This window comes from Rhinichthys klamathensis, unplaced genomic scaffold (genome assembly GCF_029890125.1).
Source record: "Rhinichthys klamathensis goyatoka isolate OS25496 unplaced genomic scaffold, OSU_Roscu_1.1 h1tg000123l_1, whole genome shotgun sequence".
NCBI lineage: Eukaryota > Metazoa > Chordata > Actinopteri > Cypriniformes > Leuciscidae > Rhinichthys > Rhinichthys klamathensis.
The window spans coordinates 7,296,216-7,304,979 of NW_026606660.1; the positions used below are offsets into that span (position 1 = coordinate 7,296,216).

Here is an 8,764-nt window from a genome sequence, read left to right on the forward strand (position 1 = left end):
GCATCATACAGATGAAATAAACTGTAAATGGTTTGTTCTTTTATTATTCATGCCAGTAGATTAAAGTCACTGAATTGTAGACTGTGTTGAATCAGAAATCCACTTTGTCAAGAGCGATTCAATCATAGTGAAAGTATATCCTGATGCTTTGTAGATTATTTCTGATACAGATTGAAATTCAGATCCAATATAAATGCACATCATCCTAGATATTTGCCATGGCCATGCTATTTCTGAATCAAATAGATATTGAAACAACTGGAGGAAAAAGGAAGTTTCGATCTGAACAGGTCAGAGTTTCCTCAACATTGCACCATCTGCCTGTAGACAAGCTGTTCTGTGTTATAATAAGACAAAAATATAATACCTGGTATAACAGCCGGCATGCAATAATTGCAAACAGCACATTAGTTTAGTGATCTGACTGATGTATATCTGTGTCATGCAGTCAGTGCTCATTTAATCTGCTCATTCTCACCTGAAATCACAGCGTGTGTCGTCACATCTCTCTCCTGAGCTGCTGGAGCACAAACTGAGCGTCCTGTTTTCATCCTCCAACATGAGCGCAGGAACCTCCTCCTTTAGCATCACTTCATGTGAAAGCAGGTCAAACACCAGACACAGACACAAATACACAGAAAAACAATTATTATACATTTAATCAAGCATGATATCTGTATGAGTATCTTGTTGCAATGAAGAAAATCCAACTAAAATGTGTTTCTATTATGTTTACTTCAGTTATATTAGGCTATATGAAGGCAGCCAGAAAAGTAACCTATCCTGCAAGATTATCCAGATCTCAACTCCACAGAACATCTTCAAAAAGAAACAGATACATTCAGAAATGCACAGAAGTAACACAATTGATATTAGGGTTTGTAAGGAGACACTAATGATGCAGAACAGGAGGAGATATATTACAAATCACAGTGTACAGAATGTACAGACATTCAGACACGCCATTGCATTGAGCGGGTGACAGAGACCCCTAGTGGTGAGATGAATGCACTGGATGCCACATTCATTTGACCTTGAAACATCAAACCATCCCGTCACTGATTCTGGAGACATGAGGAAAAACATGTCCCACGGTTTCACCTGTTATTAGATTTTAAAACAAAATGTCCACTTTGAAATTAATCAGATGATCACAAGAATGTTCTTAACACAAATGTACCATTTTATTTGATTTTATAATATTACATCATCACTCACTACCCAAAAACCTTCTGTCTTCAGACCACAATTCAATAACATTATTACTGTATGTCTTCACAGAAGAAGGTTCATTTTAAAGGTTTCACAGCCGTGTCTCTACATTTTTAGAAGTGCTGTAAACTGAATAATACCTGTTGTGCAATATGACTTCTCTTATAAAACAGCATTTTTTTGTTGTTGGTATAAAATAGATCAATCCGAAACGAATGTTTTAGAGCAAATGTGTTGAAGATTAGCCAATGGGCTTTCAATTCATTAAACGATAAGCTATTTCCTCACAAAAGCAGTTTATTCAGCATAATGAAGCCTCTCCTCCATTTACATCAATAAAAAAAAGAGAAAAAAAAGGCCTCATCTCCCATGCGTACCACAGGCTTGACGCTTTTTTCGCCTAAGGTTGCAGGCTTGCCTTCAAGTAGCTTTGTACCTGCGTCCCAATTCAGAGGCTGCATCCTTCAAAGGCCGCAAAGGTCGTTGTTAAATGGAGACAAGAACAATCTGCTTTTTTTCGGCTAAGGTTGCAGGCCTGCCTTTAAGTGGCTTTGCATCAGTTGTACACTCGTTATTGCAGTGCATTATGGGATTGAATGAGTGCACTCAATAATGTCCACTATGGTTTCGGACACCTCAAATGGCTGTCCCCTTAAATAGTGTCCTATTTAAAGATATAGGGGGGTGATTTCAGACACCTTCATCTTTGATCACCTTAATTCCTTAATCTTCCTCCAGCCAGGTGGCGCTCAGAGAATCAGAAAGACAAAACTCTTGTTCAGCTGCATTCAAACGTCTTAAAACACAATAGAAGACTGTGGTGTGTCTCATCTAGATGGAAGTCAATGTGTGTGTTCTAGTACATAAAAAATGAAGAGATTAGCTGTTAGTTGTTGATTACATGTCACATACAGTGTAATATTTGCTACAGAACATTTAATAGACAATCTACAGATACTACCCTGATGAAAGTAAGTAGATAAGTAACTTATAGTCACTATCTACAGTGCGTGCAGAATTATTAGGCACGTTGATTTTCTGATCATATTTTTTTCCAGACACATTTGACCAATTCCAAACCACATTAATCTTAATAAATACAATTAATTTTGTATTTAATAATTTATAAGTGATATATAATTGTTCATGAAGGCTGGAAATGAAACATTATTATGCACGTTTTCTTTTACAGATCAAATAATTTTTTGTTCATCTCCTACCCTGAAGTCCGTTTTGCAGAGATGGACTAAAAATAAACTCCCAAAACTTACTGCCAGATTCTGGAAGATGAATTCTTCAAATAGTGGTACGAGAGGATGTGGTGCTGGTCCTTCAAGAGTCACTCTCAATCTGTCTATAAAGCCTATAAAAAAACAGTCTTTGTGTATTTTACCACAATTCAGCTTGAGTTTCTTGTTTTTTAGGATTCTTTTCCTAACCTCTGAGATTCTGACACCTTGTACTTCTGGAGACTCCATACGTAGTTTGCAGTTCTGGAAAATGGTGGCACTGGAGACTAAAGGGTTCCTGATAGTTTCACACTTAATTCTTAATTATTTTGCAGTTAACGTGTCTTTTCTTCTCCACCTGTTTTTGTCTGACCCTGCTGACCTGAGCATTTCACTGTCCAATGGTCATGCCTTAACTGCAATTTCTAGTATTGCATTAGTATTGCATCCTTCTCATGGGCATTTAATCATTTTTGACTTTTCAGTCTGAGATAAATCTCGTTTTTGGCTTATTTTATCTGTAAAAGAAAACGTGCCTAATAATTATGCACACCTGATGAATATAAGGTGTTTTTCATTTCCAGCCTTCATGAACAATTATATATCACTTATAAATGATTAAATACAAAATTAATAGTAGTTATTAAAATGAATGTGGTTTGGAATTGGTAAAATGTGTCTGGAAAAAAATATGATCAATGTGCCATGCAAATCAACGTGCCTAATAATTCTGCACAGGGGGACCATCAAAATAAAGAGTTATCATGAAGTGAAATAAATGCAATATTTGTATGTACTGCTTACGTAATACAGCATCTGTTTGTACAAGAATAAAGTTCAACAAATTGTATTTAAATACAATTAAAGTGGGGTCTATGTTGTTGTTTTTTTATCATGTCTTTTACTGTTTTAAAAACACGGATTTGTGAGCATAGTGAGAGGAAAAACAAAATGATAAAGCTCGGGTTGATGAATATACAGGTCCTTCTCAAAAAAATAGCATATTGTGATAAAGTTCATTATTTTCCATAATGTAATGATAAAAATTAAACTTTCTCATAATTTAGATTCATTGCTCACCAATTGAAATATTTCAGGTCTTTTATTGTTTTAATACTGATGATTTTGGCATACAGCTCATGAAAACCCAAAATTCCTGTCTCAAAAAATTAACATATCATGAAAAGGGTATCTAAACGAGCTATTAACCTAATCATCTGAATCAACTAATTAACTCTAAACACCTGCAAAAGATTCCTGAGGCTTTTAAAAACTCCCAGCCTGTTTCATTACTCAAAACTGCAATCATGGGTAAGACTGCCGACCTGACTGCTGTCCAGAAGGCCATCATTGACACCCTCAAGCAAGAGGGTAAGACAGAAAGAAATTTCTGAACAAATAGGCTGTTCCCAGAGTGCTGTATCAAGGCACCTCAGTGGGAAGTCTGTGGGAAGGAAAAAGTGTGGCAAAAAACGCTGCACAACGAGAAGAGGTGACCGGACCCTGAGGAAGATTGTGGAGAAGGACCGATTCCAGACCTTGGGGGACCTGCGGAAGCAGTGGACTGAGTCTGGAGTAGAAACATCCAGAGCCACCGTGCACAGGCGTGTGGAGGAAATGGGCTACAGGTGCCGCATTCCCCAGGTCAAGCCACTTTTGAACCAGAAACAGAGGCAGAAGTGCCTGACCTGGGCTACAGAGAAGCAGCACTGGACTGTTGCTCAGTTTTGCATGTCATTCGGAAATCAAGGTGCCAGAGTCTGGAGGAAGACTGGGGAGAAGGAAATGTCAAAATGCCTGAAGTCCAGTGTCAAGTACCCACAGTCAGTGATGGTCTGGGGTGCCATGTCAGCTGCTGGTGTTGGTGCACTGTGTTTTATCAAGGGCAGGGTCAATGCAGCTATCAGGAGATTTTGGAGCACTTCATGCTTCCATCTGCTGAAAAGCTTTATGGAGATGAAGATTTCATTTTTCAGCACGACCTGGCACGTGCTCACAGTGCCAAAACCACTGGTAAATGGTTTACTGACCATGGTATTACTGTGCTCAATCGGCCTGCCAACTCTCCTGACCTAAACCCCATAGAGAATCTGTGGGATATTGTGAAGAGAAAGTTGAGAGACGCAAGACCCAACACTCTGGATGAGCTTAAGGCCGCTATCGAAGCATCCTGGGCCTCCATAACACCTCAGCAGTGCCACAGGCTGATTGCCTCCATGCCACGCCGCATTGCAGCAGTCATTTCTGCAAAAGGATTCCCGACCAAGTATTGACTATTGAGTGCATAACTGAACATAATTATTTGAAGGTTGACTTTTTTTTTTGTATTAAAAACACTTATTTTATTGGTCGGATGAAATATGCTAATTTTTTGAGACAGGAATTTTGGGTTTTCATGAGCTGTATGCCAAAATCATCAGTATTAAAACAATAAAAGACCTGAAATATTTCAGTTGGTGTGCAATGAATCTAAAATATATGAAAGTTTAATTTTTATCATTACATTATGGAAAATAATGAACTTTATCACAATATGCTAATTTTTTGAGAAGGACATGTACGATCCCTTTCTTCAAAAGCACTTATTGTAAATGATATGATTATAGATCATAATCTGATGTTGTATTTCTTCAGATCAAACTCATCCAGTCCCTCTGATATCAGGCTATTGTTGAGCAGGGAGACGGAGAGAGTTTATCCACTGAGTGATTCTCTGATTTCACAAACTCCTGAATCTCTCTGTACAAAGTCTGATCATTCATTTCAAGCAGACAAAGGAACAGATTGATACATCTGTCAGCTGAGAAATTTTGATTTATGATTATGTCTTTGATGTATATTGTGTGCCTCTCTGGGTGGTCTTCACTGTGTGTGTCAGTAGATCCTGTAAGAGTCTCTGATTGGACTCCAGTGAGACGCCCAGTAGGAACCGCAGGAAGAGATCCAGGTGTGCATTTTCCTTCACAAACATTTATTATCTGCTACCACTATAAGCTCAGACAGAGATTTTTTCCACTGATATTCTGTATTCAGAAACAACTTCAGTGATTCATTTTATTCAATCATTTTATTTTACATGTGAGTAAAACAGAAAGAAAGTAGCTAGAAACTCCTGAGAGCTCAGATGTATGAAGCGTAGACTTTCCTCTTATGAATCACAGATTCTTAAAGATCTCAGTGCAAATCCCAGAATACATTGAGGTGTCAGTGACGTCTATGCCGCTCTCTCTCAGGTCCTCCTCATAGAACATCATATTGCCCTTCATCAGCTGATTGAAAGCCAGTTCAGCCAGTTTCACAATCATGTCTCTGTTGGACTGCAGGAGTTTCTCTGGATCTCGTTCATCATACTTCTGATTCCTGTTGATCTGAGTCAGTAGGAAGTGGATGTACATTTCAGTCAGAGTTTGAGGGATTTCTGCACTGTCATCTTGTTTCAGGAGGTTTTGAAGCACAGTGGCTGAGATCCAGCAGAAGACGGTGTGGCAGAGGGGGCGTGGTTCAGCGAAGTCTGTGACGGGAGAGAGGTTCGGGAGACAGGTGCGGCGTGAGTGGGTTAAGTGTGAATGACAAACACCTGTGTCTTATTTCAGTAATTGGCGTGGGGAGACGGATAAAAGCCACGAGGAAACGAGAGAGTGGCTGAGAGAGACCGGTGGAGACTTGTGGGTGAACGCGACTGTGACGAGAGAGAAAGAGAGGAGAGTGACGAGAGCGAGAGGCATCGGGTGACAGCGGATCACCGTGAATTGAGTCTGTTTTGTCCAGCGCGTGGGGCGCGACTTTTTGTTTATGTTGAAAGAGTTTTTGAATTTGAATAAATACCCACAGTCTCCTCAAGCCGACCCTGTCCTCTTCCTTCCCTTGATCCGAACGTTGACATTTGCTACACTGGTGCCGAAACCCGGGAAGGAAGACGGAAGCCGCCGCCAGCATGCAGTCCCCGGCAACCTCGCCACTTGCGGACGTGGTTGCTTCCCTCGCGGTCCTCCACCAAGATCAACATCGAGCCATGTTGGAGATGAGGACCGATCTGGAAGGTCGGTTCCAGTTCCTGGTTCAAAGCCAACAAGAGGATCGCGAGAGGTTCCGGAGCTGGATGGACCGGGAAGTTCGGACGGAACCAACGCCGCCACCGGTCGAGCGCCCCCACCTGCCCCTGAATAAAATGGGTCCGCAGGATGACCCAGAGGCGTTCCTGGACCTCTTCGAGAGATCAGCGGAGGCAGGTGGGTGGCCAAGAGAGCAATGGCCGGTGCGCCTCATCCCTTTGCTGACCGGGGAGGCGCAAGCGGCAGCACAACAGCTACCCGTCCAGAACCTCCTGGTCTTCGACGACCTGAAAAGAGCCATTATACAGCGGGTCGGCCGGAGCCCAGAGCAACACCGCCAGCGGTTCCGTTCACTGGATCTGGGCGAGAGCGGCCGACCCTTCGTGTTGGCTCAGCAGCTCCGGGACTCCTGCCGCAAGTGGCTGCTGGCTGAGGGAAGCGACGTCGGGGAGATCATCGACCGTGTGGTGCTGGAACAGTTCATCAGCCGTTTACCACGGAAGACCGCGGAGTGGGTCCAGTGCCACCGACCGGCGTCGCTGGACTTGGCCATTCAGTTGGCGGAGGACCAGCTGGTGGCGTGCTCCAGGGTCGGCGAGAGCCTTCCAACAGTCTCTCTCTCTTCTTCTTTTTCTTCTCCTTCCCCCTCTTCCCCTTCTGCCCCTCGACCTGTTCCCCTTCCTAGGTCCCGTCCTCCCGGACCGTTCCGTGGCCCTCCCCGGGGACGGGGAGGGACTTCGCTGGATCCGGCAGTGGGCCTGAGACCTCAGCCCAGGGGCACGGGGTTAACCTCCGCTGGAGCAGACCCGGTTTCCCTTCCTTCCCTCTCCCCACGCCAGTCACTTACCCCACTTCCTGCCCATAGAGCGGTGGGGAGGCCTGGGCCGGCCTGCTGGCGCTGCGGGGACCCGGACCATTTCATTGACAGGTGTCCGATGATGGATGTGGGGACAATGATCCGGGTCCCGGATGCCCCGCAGGCTGCCCACGATCAGGCTGGCCGGTACCAAATACCTGTGAGTATAAAGGGGGGTACCTATCAGGCTCTGGTGGACTCAGGATGTAACCAAACCTCGATCCACCAAAGCCTGATTCAACCTGAGGCATTGGATATGAGCCGCATGGTTCGGGTAAGGTGTGTGCACGGGGATGTGGTGAAGTATCCGCTCATGTCTGCTATGATTAAATTTAGGGGTCAAAACCATAGTGTGGAGGTGGCAGTTAACCCGCACCTCAGGCATCCGCTGATTCTGGGGACTAATTGGCCTGCTTTTACTGAATTATTGGGGTTATTGTGTGCGGATGTCTCTTGTGGAAAAGGGAAGCAGGAGGGGGAAGCGGTCGTGCGGTTGGGAGAGGCTGAACCGGGACCTCCGGGACTGGAACCAGGGGATCCGAACGCAATTGGGAGACAGATTCTCCCAGAGCGTGATGATTTTCCCCTGGAACAGTCTCAGGATGAGTCTTTAAAACATGCTTTTGAACAGGTCCGTACCATCGACGGTCAACCTCTCCAGCCCGCTCGACCGCTCTCGTATCCATATTTTGCGATCCTGAAAGACCGGTTGTATAGAGTGATACAAGACACTCAAACAAAAGAAATTACAACCCAGTTGTTAGTACCAAAGAGCCGTCGGGAAATGCTTTTCCAGGCGGCTCATTCAAATCCCATGGCGGGACACTTAGGGCAAATAACGACACTTAACCGTCTCATGGCCCGATTCTTTTGGCCGGGCATTCACGAGAACGTGCGCAGGTGGTGCGCGGCTTGTCGTGAATGTCAGCTGGTAAATCCGCCGGCCGCCCCAAAAGCGCCATTGCGCCCACTTCCGTTGATAGAGGTCCCCTTCCAACGAATTGCGATGGACCTCATCGGGCCATTAGAACGGTCAGCACGGGGACATCGCTTTGCATTAGTCATAGTGGACTATGCAACGCGATATCCTGAGGCAGTGGCACTCCGCAGCATCTCCGCTAAAAGTGTAGCGGATGCCCTGTTTCGTTTAATCTCCCGAGTGGGGATCCCGAAAGAGATCCTCACTGATCAAGGCACGGCGTTCATGTCACGTACTTTACGCGAACTTTACGAGTTATTGGGCATTAAATCGATTCGCACCAGCGTCTTTCACCCACAAACGGACGGCTTGGTGGAACGATTTAATCGCACGTTAAAGACGATGATTCGTAAATTCGTTCACGAAGACGCCAGAAATTGGGATAAATGGTTAGAACCCCTATTGTTTGCTGTGCGCGAGGTCCCGCAAGCCTCCA

At 44.3% G+C, this 8,764-nt stretch overlaps 1 protein-coding gene and 1 pseudogene across 3 annotated transcripts in view; both read right to left on the reverse strand.

Annotated features, from left to right (window-relative positions):
• Positions 1-739, reverse strand: part of grm1b (glutamate receptor, metabotropic 1b) — a 36,659-nt gene extending 35,920 nt beyond the window's left edge. For 2 of the 3 annotated variants that reach the window (XM_056256028.1, XM_056256027.1), the window contains exon 1: positions 479-738. The gene's annotated coding sequence lies outside the window, so the exon portion shown is untranslated. Of the gene's footprint in view, positions 1-478 lie in introns of all 3 variants that reach the window. The other variant, XM_056256029.1, reaches the window with a different exon arrangement.
• On the reverse strand, positions 292-6,447 carry LOC130088856 (uncharacterized; annotated as a pseudogene).
• Between the last annotated feature and the right edge of the window lie 2,317 nt (positions 6,448-8,764).